Raw genomic sequence first — 19,869 nt, forward strand, 5'->3', positions numbered from 1 at the left:
TTTTAGAGAGTTCAAAAGTCTAAAAGTCCACATTAAACTGTTCCCAATTATAATAATTTTTTATTTTTACTATGTGATACTAAGAAATTTTTATGATTTGATCACTTAATTCATATATATACCTATATATAACCTATATGTAAGGTATAAGACGTAGGGAAAAGGAAAATGGCATCAAAGAGATCTTCAATCATATGGAAATTGGTTTTGCTTATAATGGCTGTCTTAGCAGCTTCCAATGTTACATCAAGAAATTTGGCTGCCATGTCCCCTGCTGAATGTAAGTCTATACACTCACAATTTATTGCATATTTAAGCCCATTTGATAATATTAGGTTAAATTACAAATTTAGTTTCTATAATTTGAAGATTTATGAGTAGAATTTTAGTAATATGGTATGTTAAACTCTTATAAAGAGTCTTTACGATAGAGAATATTTATGGCAATTTTATCATACTATGGAGACCATTTATGATGTTTTATCAAACAAGATGACTAGAGTTTAACTAATAAAATCATAGAGATTATATTCTAATTCTCCAAATTATATGGACCAAATTGTAATTTAACCATAGTCATATTATTTTTTATTTTTAGTTTTTAAACATTATACTTGTTTTCTTACTACTCATTAATTACTAGAGTTTCCATATTGCTTAATTAAACATTTGAATTCTTAGTCTCAAATTTTGAAAACAACACTGTTTTTAAGAACTATTTTATTTAATTAGTTTTCAAAAATTGGTTTGATTTTTGAAAAAAAAATCTTTTAAAAATTAGTATAAAAAATCAATAAATGATTTGATAATTATTTGATTTTTCTTTGAATTAAAAAAATGGCATTTAGTGTTCTAATAGTTTAACAATCATCTTTGGTTGAGCTATCTTTAAACTTGCTTGTTAGAATGTTAATTTTTTTAAACTATCGTCATTGATCTCATGAGGTGCTCACATGCAAATTATTTTTTAAAATTTAATTAACCTCTGACTTTGAGGAAAAAAACATTACTATTAAAATATGTTCATGTTTGATCACGTCATTAAATTGATTTATGGACTCAAATTAGTGATGATCTATGTATTCGATCATTCATTTATGACTCCAGTTTTCCTTCTTACATATTATGATCATCCGATTTTAATTATTTCATTCTACCAATTTTTTTCTTTCTATTTTGAAGATGAAGAAGATTCGAGTAACAATACTACAACTCCACCCAAACAACGCAAAAAACGCGATACACCTTGTTGCGGGAATTACTAGAAGAAATGATTGTGAATTTAAAATGGAGAGAGGAATTAGTAGTTTATAACATTGAAGTTATATGTAATGACATTTATCATTTATCATAATATTGAAGTTATATGTAATGACATTTATCATTTATAAGTCTTTTATATTTGATGATATCGCTATTTATTGTTATATGAAATAAAGTGAGTTTTTGGTCCTAATTTATTCAGTGTGAAAGCTTGAAAGTTACAAAGTGATATTGGAATTCTAAGTATAGGGGGTTGGTTTCACTATCATTTACATATATAACATGGAGAGGATTTCCTTCCTCATGAAGAATGGAACCTCTTTAATTAGTAGATAATGTAGCTACAGTTTTTCTGTATTGCAACGATTTAGAAAGTGTTGCACGGATTTATATGTAAAACGCTATCCTACATAAATAGTATGTGGCTCTTTGTTTATGGTTGTATCATTTTAATTCCATGATTGGCATTCTTTCATTAATGCTTGTGTTTTTTTTAAAAAAAAAATAATGAATTTGAAGAATGATATATAAATCCTTCTCCACTTGGGTTCAAGGTTTGAGATATGGGGTGCACCTACGGATCCCACCTATCTTCTTGTGAATTGTTAAAAAAAAAAAAGAAAAAAAAAAGAAGGGATATATAAATTTATCCCTTCTTCAAGTTGAGAATTTACTTTTTTTTTTACACTGTACAAGAGGACCAAAAGAGATTAGGAGGTACACCAGAACATCGCAACTAGGTTAATACGGAACTTAGCATTCTCATCATCTCCCAAATCCACTATCATTAAAAACCATGAAATGGAGTAAAAGAAAATTAGCCAAAGAGATTTACAAAAAAGAGAACAATCAATGAAAAATGTAGAAGAACGTCTTCCAAATAAGAGATATCGTTAGTAGAAATCCATATGCACCATAAGCTAGCAGAAATCAAGTTGCTCCATTTCTTGTAGAGCTTTGTGTAAGGCCAATCAGGTGCTCCAGGAGACTATTCAAAGAAGAAGACACGTTCCTCAGGTTAGACAAAATCGCTGCAGAAAATGGACAAATCAAAAAGAGATAATCCACGAATTCTTCATGATTTCGAAAAAGGATACACTAGTTAAGATTGAAATTCATCAAAGGGAAAACAAGCTTGACATAGGGTAATTAGGACCTTTATGATGAAGGAATGCCTAAAGTGGATGCGATTGATCACTTTTATCTCAATTTTATTATAGGAATTTCATACATAATAGAGATATAACAAAAATTTTAACATGCTTATACAAGATTCATGAGGGAGAAAAAAAATACCATTGATGAACACTTCAGAGCGTTTCTTCTCCTGGTCAATAGTAAAAACAATATGAACTTTTTTGGGACTACAAACTGTTTTCATAACCAAGACACCACCAAGAGGACTTCTTTGCTATTTTCTTGAACAAAGAAGAGTTTGTGGAAACTCTTGAAAGAAAAGGGAAAAACAGAGAGAGTTTTCTTACATAAAGATGAAAGATGTTTTGAGAGAAGTTGGTGAAAAGTTCCTTTCTTTTTGTAAAAAAATCAGATCATAAACATTTAGGATATCATCCCAATATAGTACATAAAGGGAGTTTGTAACTCTCCTCCCCACTCCCCACTTCCCTACAATTTTTAATTAATAAATATATATTAATTAAATCAAAGTTAATTAATTAATTTAATTAATTAATTAATTAATTATAATTAAATTAATTAATTAATTTATTTATTTATTAATTAATCATTAACTAATTAAATTAATTAATTTATTAAATATGAATTATATATGAATCATATTCTAATTTACATATTCTCTCGTGACCTATAAATTTAATATGAATCCAATTCATATTAATTTTAACCTATAGTTTAATATGAATCTAATTCACATTAATTTAATATTTGAATCATATTCAAGTATTAATGCTTTCATATTATAAAGCTTAATTTTTTAATCTAATTTAAGGAAAAGTTAATTTTATATTATAATGTATCTTTTATGTTATACCAAGGGGGGTTTTCAAAAATAGAAATTAAGGAAAACTATTTACACAAAATAACAAAATTTTAATCTTCTTTGATAGAGGCTGATAGAAGTCTATAAGTGTCTATAACTGATAGAAACTGATAAAAATCGATCGATCATAGACGTTGATAGAAGTCAATCAATGTCTATCAATTTTTTTTTTTTTTTTTTTACTAATTCTGTAAATAATTTGATATTTTTTCTATAGTAAAATTGAAAGAACTTCAAACATCATGACAATTAATTTGAATATTTTAAAATCTTTCAACATTAATATCCTCATTTAGCCTATTGTGAGCTAGTAGAGGGATCTAATAGACCTACAGTTATAAGCTTCAATGATCCAAGATTAATTAATTAAACTCTTTAATTAAATTAATCAACCTTCATTAACTATCTGACATACCACTAAAGACTCATAGCTGCACTCCTACGGATTGTAGAATATTTTTGTGTCCAATCAATATATATAAGTCAATCTTTCATAAGTTGTTCGTAATTACAGTTGGGTCAAATTACCATTTTACCCATGTAATTACCTCTTGCCCTTTAAGTACCACAGATCTTCTAATGAACAATGTGTATGGTCTAACCATAAATAAAGTCTCTCTCGAGCCAGCGAGAGGGTGATGCCTCATTGTTTAAATCTCAGAGTCAGCACTTAAGAAAACAACCTACCTACTTAACGAAAAGACAGGAATGAGTGAATTTCATCTTGTGTAGTTATGTTCTCAGCTCCCTAGTTAGTATTGTCCCTAAAATGGTAGGCATATTTAGTCGAAACTAGGGCCACTACCACTTATAAAATCATAGAACGACCTTTATGAGAAGGAGTTCATAACTTGTGATTGAGATTGAGTTACATGGTCATCATTTGAAATATTAATCTCTTCAATTATCGAAGTTACAAAGAGAGCTTATATCATGGTCTAGTCTTATACAATCTCATTACATAGAATACCTTCACTTCCATGTGCACATAAACGATCTGGATTAAATCATTTGTAACACTTACAACTCTTATAACAATTACAAAGTGGGTCATACCCATAGTGTTACCAGGTTAAGACACCTAACCATATCCATAAGACCTTTTTAGGTTATTACTTGAATATGATCCACTTGTATGTCAATCACATATTATTCAAGTTATATAAACTAACTTTGGATCTTAATTTATTGGATTTGAGTTATGTGCAAAAATAAATAACACTTATTAATGGAAGAATAAATAAGACTTTTATTTATATCAAATTTGTTTATAAAATTTACAGATTACGAGATTTAAGACATAAATGCCAATAATCTTCCACTTGTCCTAAAGCTAGTGAGATGTATAATATATAAAAATAAAATGCACTAAACTAGGGCATACAATATACCCCCATAACTCCCACTTGTCCTAAACAACGTGATGCATATCCTGTAAACCTAGACTATCTAGATGACCCTTAAATACTTTAGCCATGAGAGCTTTCGTAAATAGATTTGCAACGTGGATTTTGTATCTTCTAAGGTCAGAGTTTCTTTCCCTCCAATATACAGGTCAATGAAAGTCTCATATGACAGAGGAAAAGATGTCAACAAAATTAGGGCATCATCCTCATTATCAACCTTAAGCTCTACGTTATGCAGATCTAATAAATTTTTTTTTTTATTGATCAAGATGGTCTCCTAGAGATGTACCTTCCTACATACGTAGAAGATACAGACGTTTCTTTAGAAACAACTTCTTGGTTAAAGTTTTCGTCATGTAAAGACTTTCCAACTTCAACCAAAGACCAGCGGCAGTTTATTCATCTGCGACCTCGATGATGACGTCATCAGCCAAACATAGATCGTCGAATGAGCCTTCTTCTCAAGAGTCAGCCACTCTTCGTCATCCATAGTAGCCTTATTTGACTTACCTGTCAACGGTGCCTACAGCCCCTACTGCTTTAGCAGGGATCGCATCTTGATCTGCCATAAACCAAAAATATTCCTCCCAGTAAATTTCTTGATCTTTACGTTCAAGCCAGACATCTTCAATTATCGAACAAATGCTAAATTTCGAAGAAACCCTAACCTGGCTCTGATAACAGTTTGTTACGAAATCGGCAATTAAAGAACACAAAAAGGAATGTAGAGATAGAGAAGATTGACACACAGATATATGTGGTTCATTAACAATGTGTTAGCTACGTCCACGGGCAGAGGGAGAACAGTATTATTAGGGAGAATGTTTTCAGAAAAAAAACACATCAAACAGCGCCTCTAAGGTTAGAGAGTTTATATAGTGCAGTACTCTAAACCCTAGGGTCATAATCGTAAATAGCTACAAATAAATAAATATGCTAAATACGAATTCTGAATAGGTTTTGGGGGCGTTGCCCACGAACCCCCACCAAGGCACGCTGCCCCTGGACCCGCCCCGTACTTGGTTGTTCGAAGCGCCAACAAACAAATTCAAGGCATTCCAACATTAGCAATGTTATGCTCCGAAGGTATCTTTGTAAGCATCACGTCCCTAGTTTCACAATCTCCCATATTAGGTGATACTTTCATTCAATTTGATTGCCACGCTTATGGCTTCGAGATTCTCTTGAATTTACCACGGAATCACTATTATCATAGTAAAGGGTGATGGGCAAAAACATATTTGAAACCATTTCCAAATGAGCTAAGAACATTCTCAGTTATACAACCTTTTTAGCCTTTTCACAAGCAGGTACGTACACTGCCTTCATGATAGAGTCAGCAATGCATCCTGTTTGATGCTTCGTGAAATTATAGCTACTTCATTACCAGTGAACATTGATCCTGATGTGGATTTCCTAGAATCCTTATTGGTCTGAATATCAGAGTCAGTGTATCCTGTAAGGATCAAATTCTTAGCACCATACACAAGCATATAATTCCTTTGTTCCCCTTAGATATTTGAGGATTTTCTTTACTACCGATCAGTGATCAAATTATGGATTAGACTGATACCTATTCACCATCCCAACTGCATAGCATATATCTGATATACATAAGACTGCCCACAGTCGATACCTATGGAATTCATCTCATTCGCTCAACTTCTTGATGTGCCTTAGGACATTGTTCCTTAGACAAAGTAACTCCATACTTGAAAGGTGGGTTACATTTCTTAGAATTTTTCATTTTCAATATAAGATACTTAAGACAAAGCTAACGTTCTATTCTTCCATTTTCAAACAATTTGAATTCCAATAACATATTGAACTTCTCCCAAATCTTTCATTTGGAATTGTTAGATGACCAGTTTTTAATGTCAGGAAAGAATTCTACATCATTCCCAATGAGTAAGATGTCATCTACGTATAGCACAAGAAAAGAAACAGTACCTTTGATGATTTTTTTGTAGACACAAGACTCATCAATGTTGTGATCAAATCCATAAGATTTGATTGCACTATCAAACTTTATATTCCAAAATCTAGATGCTTGCTTCAATCCATAGGATGACCATTTCAGCTTGCAAACTTTTTGCTCTTAACCTCGTTTTATTAATCCTTCTGGTTGATTCATGCAAATGCTTTCATTAAGATTGCCATTCAGAAAAACAGTCTTGAAATCTATTTGCCATATTTCATAATCATAATATGTTGCAATAGATAAGAGAACATGAATAGACTTTAACATGGCAATAGGAAAAAAAGGTTTCTTCATAATCAATATCCACCCCTTCTAGTTGAATATAACCCTTTGCCACAAGTCTAGCCTTAAAGATTTGAACCTTTTCATTTATACCCCATTTTCTCTTGTAGACCCATTTGCAACCTATAGGTTTTACCCCATCAGGTTAATCTACAAGATTCCAGACTGAATCAGAATACATAGACTCCATTTCGAGATCCATGACTTTGACCTATTCATCTTTGTCAATATCATTAATTGCTTGTTTAAAGACAATGGATCCTTTCCATCATCATCAGGTACGGTGACTTAAGATTCTGTTAAACCCATATATCGTATGGGATGGGATATAACCCTCCCACTACGATGAGGTTCACTCAACTCTTGAGAAGACATTTGACTAGATGTGCATGAAGCATCAACAATCCTTGTTAATTTGCTAGCATAGATAACAACTCTTATTGATCTACTGTCATTTTCATTTGAAATTTTACTTGTAATTAATTTACTGCACGATTTTTTATCTCTCATATGCTCTTCCTCCATGAACGTGATATTTGTTGATACAAATACCTTGTTATCCATAGAACATAAAAGTGACCACCTCCGGTCTCTTTAGGATAGCCTACAAATAGGCATACACTTGAACGAGGTGTACCAGGTGCTGAGAGTTCGATACTGCGATCAAATCTTATGGCTTTGACCAAAATGTTGATGAATTTTGTGTCTACAAGAAAATCATCAACAGTTCAGTAGTTTTCCTAGTGTTATATGTAAATGATATCTTACTCATTGGGAATGATGTAGGCTTACTGACTTTAGTTAAGAACTGGCTAGTGACCCAATTCCAAATGAAATATTTGGGAGAGGCTCAGTTTGTTCTTAGGATTCAAATCTTTTGGGATCGAAAGAACAAAATTTAGCACTGTCTCAGGCATCGTACATTGACAAAACGTTGATCAAGTACTCGATGTAGAACTCAAAGAGGGGCCTTTTGCCTTTCAGGCACAAAATTACATTGTCTAAGACACCTCAAGAGGTTGAGGAAATGAGACGGGTCCTCTATGCATCTTCCGTAGGCAGTTTGATATATGCGATGTTATGTACTAGACCTGACATCTGCTACGCCGTGGGGATAGTCAGTAGATATCAATCTAATCCAGGATATGGTCACTGGACAGCCATTAAGAACATCCTTACGTATCTTCGGAGAACGAGGGACTACATGCTTGTGTATGGTTCTAAGGATTTAATCATTACAAGATACACAGACTCTGATTTTTAGACTGATAGGAATTCTCGGAAATCCACTTCAAGATCAGTGTTCAATCTTAACGGTGGGGCTTTAGTATGGCGAAGGACCAAGCAATGGTGCATCGCGGACTCCATCATGGAGGCTGAGTATGTAGAGGCTTGTGAAGCTGCTAAGGAGGCCGTTTGGTTGAAGTTGTTCTAGACATGTCCAGGCCTATCACCCTTTATTGTGATAATAGTGATGCTATGGCGAATTCCCGTGAGCCTCGGAGTCATAAGTGCGACAAGCACATTAAACGAAAATACCATCTCATATGAGAGATTGTGCATCGAGGGGATGTGATTGTCATAAAGATATCTTTAAAGCACAATGTTGCTAATCTATTTATTAAGGCCCTCATGACTACAGTGTTTGAGGGTCACCTGTCGAGTATGGGTCTATGGGACAGACCACGATTGGACTAGGGCAAGTGGGAGATGTGGTACTGAGCATTTATGCCTTAGTTTATTCTTTTGTGTACTTGTAATTTGGTTATCTTGTACATCCCACTAGCTTTAGAAAAAGTGGGAGATTATTGGGGTTGATGCCCTAAATCTTGTAGGGTTCTGTAGTTTGTAGACACTTGTATGAACAAAGTTTATGTGATTTATAATATAGGATATTTTATTCATAAATTCTATGAAATATTTGATATTTTTGTTGCATTAACCATAAATCAATAAACTAAGATCCAAGGTTATCATTGTAACTTAAACATGTATGTGGAGACATACTAGTGGATCATGCTTTAAGTGATAACCTACATGGTCTGTAGTATATGGATAAGGTTGGGTACCTTATCCTGGTGACACTACGAGTATGGTCCGCTTTAGGTGTTACAAATGTTGTAAAGTGCTACGAATGATGTGTTCCTGATCATTCATGTATTAGAAATACGAGCGGGATATTCTATACAACAGAGTTTGTATAAGACCGGACCACGAAATGCTTAGTCTTGTTATATAACACCATTCATAATTGAGACGTTCATTTCACTAGGATGACCATAGGTAACATGACCTTAATCCTAAGTGATTTGTGAACTCCTGCCTATAAGGGCGATCCTTTGATTTGCATAGGTGAGAGTGGCCAAATCACCTCTATAAGCCTACCATTTTGGGGATTCATCTTATTGGAGAGCTGAGAACTCAACTATACAAGATGGAATTCACTCCTTCCTCAAAGTAAGGTTAAGTAGATAAATTGCTCCCTTAAGGGCTGATTGCAGGTCTTGAACAATGAGGCGCCACACTCTCTCTTGGCCCAAAAGGAGTTTAGTCATAGTAGGACTATGATCTATTGTTCATTAGAGAGATGAGTGGTACCATTGATTGGTTATATCTAATGGACATAGAAATATATCTGTAGTGCGAAGAGTACAGCTGTCAGTCTTTAGTGGAGTGCCCGACAGTTAACAGATGGAGGATAATGTGATTAAAGAGTTTAATCAGTTATTCACGTACCGTTGGAGCTTCAAGCTACAGATCCATAAGGTCCCTTTGGTAACTCAATGGATTTAAGTTGAGAATATGTTTTTGGCTTAATTTGAAATGTTCAAATTAATAAGAGGGAATTTGATTATATATTATATAATTAAATTACTTCAATTATATATGATATAATTGATATAATGTATTTAATGCATTATTGTTTAATTGGAGGAACTAATATTTGAATATGATTCAAATATATTTTCTATGAATAAGATTCATTGTTATTGAATTTAATATAAATATGATTTATATTAAATGCCATAAAATAAAGAAAAAGAACTATGGTTTATATATTGTATATAATGCAATATTAAAACATAGGTTGTAAATATCATAACTAGAACCAGAAAATTCAATACCACGAATATCTTTGGAAGGTTTACCTTCAGAAAGAATTCGTTCTAGACAACCAGTTCCCGAATTTAACATCTTTATCGATTTGCACATTATTCTTTTTCAACTTTGACTTTGTTGAATTCGCACTTCAAGTAAAAAATAACAGGCATAAGTCGGGCGTTGTCAGTAATCAAGGTCTCTATCCTAGCCTTCTGAAAGTTCACAATAGGAAGTTGCAATAGATGAGTCATGAGATTCATCAGCTCCGCTTACAAGAACAAATTCATTTACTAGCTTTTTATCTTCTGAACTGTTAGATGAAAAGCAACTGACAAAGACCTTGACTTCTTTCGATCATTGTTGTCATCAGACTCCTCATCACAAAAAGTTATAACATACTCTTGTTTTGCTATTTTAGAAATGTTGGACATCTGACTTATAGTGGCCTAACCCTTCACATTCTTGACACCAAAATTGATTGCCGAGTTCTTTGAATATTTGATCCTGAACTATTGTCAGTCTTTGCAATTATTGAGGAGTAGGATCCTGATTTCCTTTCAAACTTCTTCAAGACGTGAGAAAACTTTTTTGACAATAAGGAGATTTCATTAGCTTGATTTTTTAGGACCCTTCTACTGATTTAGCCGAATATTTTTCAATTGATGATTGCATAACAATTTTCTCGTTCTTCTTTTCAGACTTTTCATTAAGAGACATTTCAAACATGAGTAGTGACCCAAAGAGGTCATCAACTTTAATTGTGGAGATATCCTAAGCTTTTTCTCTTGAAGTGGCCTTTATATCAAATCTCTTTGGTATAGATTTGAGAATTTTTCTTAGTAACTTTTCTTCAGAGATCTTTTCTCCCAAAGCGAAAGGTTCATATGCAATGTCATGAAATCTAACATTAAACTCAACAATAATCTCATCTTCTGGCATTTTCAGAGTTTCAAGTTTTGTAGCAAATAGCTACAATCTAGACATCATCTTAACTTTGGATGTTCCTTCGTGAGAAATGGAAAGGATATTCCAAACTTTCATTGGCATAAACAAAAGTGTTGATTAATGAAAGATGTTTTTTTTTCTACACCATTGAACATGAAATTTTGAGGATCTTTAGTTTCCATGCGACGTTTCATCCTCCTCTTTAGTTAAATCAACTTCAAGCTTGAGTTTCAATTAAAACTTTAGAAAGGTTGTCATCCATTGAACATGAAATTTTGAGGATCTTCAGTTTCCATGTTCTCTAAAAACTTTCGAAAGTCATTCTTGCTTTCCAGTAAGTGTAGTTAGTTCCATTTAATACAGGTCGATGTGCGGTTGATCTTCCTTCTTTTACTCATTCCATCAAGGAGTGATAGGATCATAACACCAAAGATAATGGTGACCCACTCTGATACCAATTGAAAAGTGTAAGGAAGTTTCTACTGTACATGAACAATGTTACAGACGATGTTATAGCATCTACAAAACAATTACCAGAAATAAAAAGCATATAAAAGAGCACCAGAGGTTAGTTCAGTGTAAACCATCTACGTAAGGAGAGCAGTGTGTCTGGGAAAGATAACTTCACTAATATCAATGATAAGCAATAACGTAGTACTTATTTATGACAGTTATACAGTGATTCATGAATAGCTCAATCACGCAACCATTCACCTAAGCTCCCCCAAGGTTTGAGACTCTTCACGGTAACTCAGGCTCCCTCTAAATTATGCTATTAGTGAAGAATATCTTAGGCTCCCCCTAAGATCGAGACGTCCACTCTTAAAAACTCAAGCTCCCCTCAAGTCGTAAGACTCCTTCTTACTAGAACTGTATCTTTCCTCCTTAGAACAAAGTTCCCTTTGTTTAAATAGCTTAGGCTTTCCCTAAGTTTGTGAAACCCTTCACTGATGAATCATGATACACAAGTAGTAAGCAACTTGGAGTACGTCTCTAAGCAATACAACTCTTTCTCCTTCCTATAATTTCTACCGAACACCCATAGTAATAAAACACAATGTTGCTTCTTAAAACAAAATGGCCAACTCTAGCCGAAGGACTAGATGTCCTTTAAACATGCACAATGGATACACGAACGAACAATCCTAATTTCCAAAGTTGAGATCTGCAAATAATATTGTGGAAGGAAAAATCCGATAAGGAAAGAATTTTGCAGAATCAACATTTCCAGAGAACTTCCCTTTGTCAGAAAACCACCAATGTAGAGTCATCTCAAATAACATCTACGACAATTAAACAAATATTGTGAACCACACAATAACTAACAAATACATTTATAGTTCTATTCATTCTCTGTTTTGAAAAGAAACAAGTAATATGATCTAGCGTGTTTGCTTCAGGTATATTTTCATAACTATGTGAAACCATTAAGATCTTGATTGATGATGATCACAAGTTTACTAATATATATACCCAATTTTATCAAAATTTCAGTTTTATCATTGATATCAGTTTGTTAATTTTTCCCCACTTTATAAAGCTATTCCTACCCCGTTTCTTCATTTTATACGATAATAGCATTATATTATTCATGTTTAAACCAATACTCTACTTATCAATTTGAGTATAGTTTAATTATCTTGTTAAAGCATAATAATAAACAAATAACCATAACAAAGACATATCAAGAACAAAATAATAAAAATAAAAGGATAAGGGGAAGAACGTCAATAATTATAGTGGTTCGATAAGAGTCTACGTCTACTTTTTGAATTAGAGAAAGAAACTATATTGCAGTCGCAAATTGAGAGGGAGAAATTAGCTTACAACTCATATGTAAACCTAAGAACCCCAACTCTTTATATAGGAGAGCAAAGATACAAAAGCCCAACCCATAAAGCCACACGAAAATGACTTGATAAAAGTTAACTCTTACTTGAGTACAATATGATAAAGTAATTAGGTTATTATAATGTTGGTGAGAAATATTGATTCAGTTTTGGAAATTCAAATATAATAAAGTTTTGTAATTAAAAAAGAGTTTAAATATTATTTTGATTCCGATACTTTTTGTTTTGATTCATTTCGATTGATATACTTTTAGATTGTTTATTTTGTTTCTATATTTTCAATGTTGGTTCATTTTGGTCCCTATACGTACTTTCAAAATGTTCAATTTGGTTATTGTATTTTCAACTTTGGTTTTTAAAAAGTTATCATTTTGATCCCCTAAAAATGAAGTAAAAATGAAAAATGAACCTACAATTATCAAAATGAACATTTTGAAAGTAAATGAACTAAAATGAATCGAGTTGAAAGTATAGAGATGAAAATGAATATTTTGAAAGTATATAAACTAAAAAGAACCAAAATCAAAAGTATACCGACAACAAAATAGTATTTAAACCTTTCAAAAAAAAAAAAAAACTTAGGTTTATTTATTTATTCTCTTTAAGTTCAGATAATCATGCCTTCAAATTGAGTATTAATTTAATACCTAATTGTGTAACCAATCTGATACATGTGCATCGATCTATATACACTGACCAACACTTGCCAAGTGGAGACATTGTTAATCTAAAACGAATTTCAAGAACATCTTTTTTCTAAAACATTGTCCTAAAATTTCCAATCATCCATATTTGAAAAAGAAAAAAAAAAAAAAAAAAAAGACCAATGGACATCAATGACAAAGCGTGGGGAATCCGAGTCTTTCTTCCTCACCTTCATAATATATATTTTAAAATGCAACCATCAATTTATTATACTAATGGGAAAGGAAGAAAAAAACCACATTTTGTTATTAGACATTTAGTTCATTTAAATATGAACAATGGATGGTCAAAATTGTAGGGCTCATGAGTGAATATTGATTTTATCTATTCAATTGTATGACCATATAAGTCATTTCAAATAAACTTTTAATTGTTAAAAACGTTCTAAAGGCTTTTTTTATTTATGCAAAAGGTCATCTATTTTTTAAGGATAATTACAAATATAGCAATCGTGTCAAAAGTATTTATAGATATAACACAATGCAAAAAAATTGTAGATATGACAAAATTTAGATTTTGCTTTTGATGTCTATCCGTAATAGACCATATCATTGGTAGGAGCCTATTAACGATAGAGTTTATCATTGATTGCCATATTTGCAATTATTTAAAAATGTTGTTATATACTTAATTATTATCCTTAAAAGTGATACCCAATGCAATTACTTTCTTTATTCTACAAAACAATTTTAAGGCTTTTTTTAATCTAAAAAATTGGTTGTGTTAAATCACACATTGAAAAAAATCAAGAGATCTCACAATGTTCATAAAATAAATGGGCTACTACTCTTTTTACTAGATGGTTTTGAAATGAAACTTTATGTTATCTAATATGGTATTAAAGCCCATAAAAACATAAATGGGTATTCAGTCAGAAAACAAAAATTGGACAATCCCTAAATGAAGAACCGAGAAGAGATGCACCATCTTGATGGATATGTTGAAGATCCCACGTTAGAAAAATCAAGCGAGGGTACTCCTTTAATTGTCAACTAATTTGAGTTTGAACCTCATGTTGTCTAACATGATATCAGAGACCCTGTAGCCCAAAACAAAGATTGGAATCAGATTCAGGAATAAGTCTCATCCAAAAATGGTGAACACGACACTAAGATACCATCTTGATGGACATGTTTATTATATTTGTCTTAGACACATAACTAGTTCTCTTATGATCAGTTAATTTTTAGATAATGAAACCTCGTATAATCTAATATATAATGCGCCATAGAAAACAATACAACTAAGACATTTTATTATTATTATTATTATTATTATTTATTATTATCTCTTGAAAGAATCTGAAAGTCTTGCATGGAGAAAAAGTCAATAGATCACGAGGCCATTATTAATTAGACCACAAGCCCTACACTTTCAACTTGACCTTAATTTTATTATTATTATTATTTATTAATTATTTCAAATTGGCTTTACGCAACTTGCCATCCATGTAGAAATGAGGCTTTAAGAGAGCTCAAAGAAATGCACACTTCTATTACAACAATCTATACCATAATATACATTTCATCTCTTTGTCTACCAAATAGAAGAAAAATATTGATTCAAAGATGGTTTCTATTGTTTGGAAGAAACTATTGTCGATTGTTAGACTCATCTTTCCTTCCAAAGTAAATGCAAAGAGATCGAGTTCCACACCCGACATCGATGGTACGTCCAATTTTCTCCAAAACTGTCATTAAATATTACTTCTGTCATTTATCTATTCATGTAATAAGTTTCTTACATACTTGGGAACAAAAATATCGTCTTTTCTCTCACTGAAAAAAATTGAAGTGGCTACAATCATGTAACCCAGAGAGTCAATGTATGTTCAAGAGTAATTTTGAGATGGTCAAAAGAACTATTTCTTTTGCTAAAAATCACATTTTCTTAAAATGATGGTGTTTGGCATGAGTTAAAATTGATTTTAGAAAAATTTAAAATCATTTCAATTTGATTTTAGAGGAATTCGTTGATAGGTGATTTTTGTTAAATGATTGATCGAGAATTAGTCCCAAAATGGCTATCTAATTCAGTTTTATTAAAATATTGTTGATTAACTATTTATGATTTTTTTTTTTATTTTAAATTATGGAACCAAAGATGACAGGTAAATTGTTAATAAAACAAATAATTATATATTTTTTGAATTTTCTTTTGATATATATTATAAGCATTCATCTTACTCAAAATATCAACCATACATATAAGAATTTAAAAATAAAATAAATAAAAATAGATATTTACCACAATTGTTTAGTTAAATAATAATTTTTCAAATAGAAATACAATTTTGAGGAATTGGGTAACTCTAAATTGACTTTTAGAACCAAACATAATAATTCAAAATCACTTTTAAATATTTGAAAATCAGTTAAAAAAGTTTGGAACTAAATATAAATTTGATTGTCGAAAAATCAATTTTAAAAAATTTAATTGTACCTAAATCTCTTTTTCTAAAATCACTACTCCAACTATCACTCCCAAACACACCCTAATGCACTTTAGGAGTGATTTTTTAAATTGTTAAATAATTTTTATCTTATTCAAAATTCATCTTGAACATGTCTTTAATCACTCAAAATTAATTTACTATTTAATTTTATACTTTATTTTGAATGACTAACTAAAAACATATATCAAAATGATTAAAGTAATTTTAACACTTTCAAAATTACTTCAAACATGCCTAAGAAGCACAGAAGACAACCAAATTCACTTATTCCTAATATATATATATATATATAAACACAAACACAAACACAAATAAATGCAAAATATTATTATCAAATTCGTCTAAATTAAATAGTATTATCATATTCAAAATTATATATAGAGAGAAATAAATAAAGGAGCACATATTAATACGCTAACTATGATTATGTTCAGAATCCCATATAGAAAAGATAGGTAAGTTATCATCTTATCGTCAATTGGATAATTTGTTATTTTAAGATGAAATTCTAAATTATATTATTCTAATAGCTAGTAATTTTGTTGCTTGTATATGTCCAAACATTTGTAATATATGCCCCTAGATGGGTTAATATTGATTTCATTTATTAATTCTTTTCTTTCTCTCCTTTTACGTTGGCTCTCTTCTTAGTTTCTTCAATTTACTATGTGTAGGTATGAAGAAAAAGAAATTTCTTCCTCCTCTATTTGATCCAGAAAATACTGCTGCTCCTCGCAATGGGAACTATTGATTTTAAAATTTTATATTCAATTTATTCCCTTATCAATTTGATTATCATGAAATAAATATAGCTGTTTTTTCAATCTTTGATTGTAAAGAGAAAAAGAAATATATCAATTCTAGAGTGTTTCCTTTTACATATTTGTATTAATTAACAAATTTTGATTTAGTCGTGTCCCTTTTAAGTAATTTTTTTTTTTAGATACGTCAATTTGAATTTTGCATGAAACATCTGATGTGTGTTTTTTTTATATAAGACATGTGAAAAACATAAAAAAGACCATCTAAGTTTACAAAGAAAGCATAAATATTAAGAACAATAGAAGTATCTTGATCTTGTAGACAAAGGCTTGCGAGGGAGAAACCATCAATATATTATTCAAAATAACCCTAACGAATTTCAATAAAAGCATTTTCAGCCTACTTTGGACATAATTCTCATAGTTTTATTTTTAAGTTTCACTTTAAAAGGTCTCAAATTATTGGAGATAGTTGTTCTTCCTTATAAACTAAATATCATTCATTATTTAACACCGATGTGGGACTTTGATCGCATTCCCAACAATCGTCTCCTCGAACAAAGGACCACCGAGCCTTTCATCAAATAGTCATCTAATCTCTAAATTACACACTTGAGTGCATCGCTAAGTCAACCATTTAGTAATCATCCAATCGAATTACACTTGAGCACACTGCCCTGTCTAAAGACTCAACCACAGATGGATACTTTGCCAATGATTACATCTTGTTTGACACCTAGGGATTTTTACTGGCATAGTTATGACGCGGCCTACTTTGATACCAATTTTGTAGGGACAATGGACCTCCAGATATCTCCATGATGATATGATATTATCCACTTTTAGCAAAATTGTCATGGTTTTGCTTTTGGTTTCACCAAGCTAAATGGCCTCATACCATTGGAGGTAGTTGCCCTCTCCTATAAACCAACGGTCATCCCCTTATTTAACCAATGTCAGACTTTGACGCATTCCCAACAAATGTTATAGCTAAAGCCTTCAAGTTGCCAAGAAACGATGTAGTTTTCATAATTTTTCAGTCAATTCAATTGGAGCTATATAAGTTATGTTATTAAATTGACAACCAAAAAAAGTAAGAAAATGTACATGGAAGAGAAATCAACATAGAGATTTACGTGGTTTTCTAACAATGTATTGGCTACGTCCACAAGCTAAGAGAGTGATCAGATTTTGTTAGAGAGAAAATTAAATCTGAATATAATACAGATTATAGAGGCACTTCTAGGATTAGAGAATTTATATATAGCATACTTCTCTAAACTCGATCGAGACTCCCATATTTGATCGTTTGGAGTTCTAGATAGAAAATTCAAGACATTTTAATAAATTAAAATCTTATTTGAGACTTGTTCATTATTTATATATAGGGAGAGAGAGTGAATCGGAAAATGAAAAATGTTTTACTGTTTTTAACATACCTAGCTAGGCCTTCAATGATCCAATTTAGAATTAGCAACTGCCAATGATCTAATTTCTTACACGTTCTCTGCCAAACAATGATTTTATGTGGTTTTGTGTTGTTGTCAAGGTTAGATTAGAGTTTATTAATTTTTTTTTATATTGTTGAATTTTTTAAAAAAACAAATTAGAATACTTTTTGGGCAATAAGACCAAAGTCACATATATTAACTAGAAATTAATGAGAAAGGACTTGAGTTTATACGCAAGGATATCATCGTAGTGTGAGTCCCTTGTGTCTGTGTGGAACTCATCCATTATCTTAAAGCAATTAGCATCATATCGAGTTGTACCTTTGTGAGAGTTTCTGAACCTAACTTAGATGGTCAAACAGAACGTAAACAATCAGCAGAAATAAATCGAAAGCAGTAAAGAACACCAAGATATATAGTGGTTCGACCAGTTTGGTCTACATCCACTTTAAGAACCAACTTAAATTAATTTTATTAATGAGCAATAAAGGAATTTACAAATTACAGATAATCAACGAGTTCACCAATTTGTAATTCTAAGATCCATTAATACCGAGAGATTCGCACACAACGTCGCCTCTGAAAAATGAGAACAACCCGCTGCAAAACAACCCAAAACGGTGTGCTACCCGCCTCTGATTGGCGAACCACCAAAACCAGATCTACAGCAAACCCACGCGTTGAACCAGAACTGACCGACACTCGCCCGGAACCAGACCGCCCAGATCGATCCGATCTTCTACCCGTCACCCACTCAACCGCCACGGACACTCGCCCAAATTCATACCCACGTCCGGCCACTTCCTTTCTTCGAGCACAAAACTGGTCGCTGTGGTTTTATGCTTTCTGACGGCGGTGGCGGCTCTCAATTGCAGACGGTTGCGGCTGGTTTTTTTTCAAGTCGGCTGCCTCTCTCTTGTTTTTCTTCAGCGGCTACAACCTGCTCTTGCAAAAGGTCACACGAAATTATGCCCTTAGTTGAGAAGAAAGAATAATTACCAGAATGTCATTGCTCATAATTAGAAGAATGACATTGGGCTTTTAAATTCACCAAAAACCCAATAAAAGCCACTTAAATACCTTATTATTTTCAACAAATCTCCCTTATAACAAGAATATTTAAGTGCAAACCTGATTCTCCAAACTTTCTATCATCCAGATTTAATATTCAGCCCATCTAATAGGTATTTAAACCTATGGGCTGGAAGAACCTTGGTTAACATATCAGACAAATTCTCAACTGTATGAACCTTGACCAGTTCAATATCTTTCTGGGCCACAACTTCTCTGATAAAATAAAATTTGACATCGATATGCTTAGACATTTCGTGGTGAGATAGATTTTCACAAGATGAATAGCACTCTGGCTATCACAACGGACGTTAGGAATGAACTCCTGTGACAATTCCTCACCAACTATCCTTTTCAACCACACTGCATCTTTCACAGCTTCACCCACTGAAATATAACTCTGACTCGGTAGTAGACAAAGCAACAACTGACTGTAGAGCAACCTTCCAACTGACCACATTACCAAACAAACGAAAAATGTGACCTGATAGAGACCTTCTTTTGTCAAGGTCTACAGCATAATTTGCATCTGTGAAGCCTTCCAATAGTGCTGATTTATCACAATCCCTACTAAAAC

At 32.1% G+C, this 19,869-nt stretch overlaps 1 long non-coding RNA gene across 1 annotated transcript; it reads left to right on the top strand.

Annotated features, from left to right (window-relative positions):
* Positions 1-15,004: 15,004 nt before the first annotated feature.
* Positions 15,005-16,981, top strand: LOC120090868. Its single transcript, XR_005485605.1, has 2 exons — positions 15,005-15,222; positions 16,684-16,981. It is a non-coding gene; the product is annotated as an uncharacterized LOC120090868 (long non-coding RNA).
* Positions 16,982-19,869: the final 2,888 nt, after the last annotated feature.

Source organism: Benincasa hispida, chromosome 1 (genome assembly GCF_009727055.1).
Source record: "Benincasa hispida cultivar B227 chromosome 1, ASM972705v1, whole genome shotgun sequence".
NCBI lineage: Eukaryota > Viridiplantae > Streptophyta > Magnoliopsida > Cucurbitales > Cucurbitaceae > Benincasa > Benincasa hispida.